Here is a 776-nt window from a genome sequence, read left to right on the forward strand (position 1 = left end):
ATCAGTGATACTGGACACCAGCAGAGATCAATACTGGGAGGGAGGATGGGTCAGAGATCGCCCTGTCTGAACAAAATCTGTGAATCCCATCATAGAGACACACGATACGTCTTTATTGATTCAGCTCAAAGTCTCGTTCACATCACAAACCTCCTTTCAACAGAGACCCAAGAGTGCAGCAGCACTGTAACAGGTATACATATGATACATGTTGTAACGTGGAGACACAAATGTAGAGACAACAGCTGGATGGTCACACAGACCGTGACGTGGGCTTAAAACGGGCTTCAAATCCTCCATCGTCAACACTGCTGTGGATTATCCCAGGAACCAGGGCAGCGTCTGGAACAGCTCTTTGTACCTGATTCTGTTCTGACTTTAAACCCAACTTCAGCTGAGTTTAATGGGACAGAACAACAGCAGAGGATTTTCAACTCTGAAGGACAGAAGGGTAGAGGACGTGAAAACTTCCAGAAACTTCTTCAGAAATGATTTAGAAATGTGAAAGTCTGAATCATGTCTGACGTAACTGGTGACAAACTGAGTAAATGTTGACAAAAATGTCATTTTATAGTTTTGAAACTGCTGATAAAGATTAAGAATACTTATTTAAAACAAACTTTTTGTTATTATTCAATCCGAGAACTTCACGTGTTAATTTACAGATTTAGAAACGTATAAAAGTCTCACTGTTTAGTTTCCTGCTGCATCTGATTATATTGGTGAGAACCAGTAAAAAATAAAGTGTTAATATTATGATCATGAGTTTGTCCCAG

Source organism: Pundamilia nyererei, unplaced genomic scaffold, assembly GCF_000239375.1.
Source record: "Pundamilia nyererei isolate P.nyererei 1_Seehausen unplaced genomic scaffold, PunNye1.0 scaffold03278, whole genome shotgun sequence".
Taxonomy (NCBI): Eukaryota; Metazoa; Chordata; class Actinopteri; order Cichliformes; family Cichlidae; genus Pundamilia; species Pundamilia nyererei.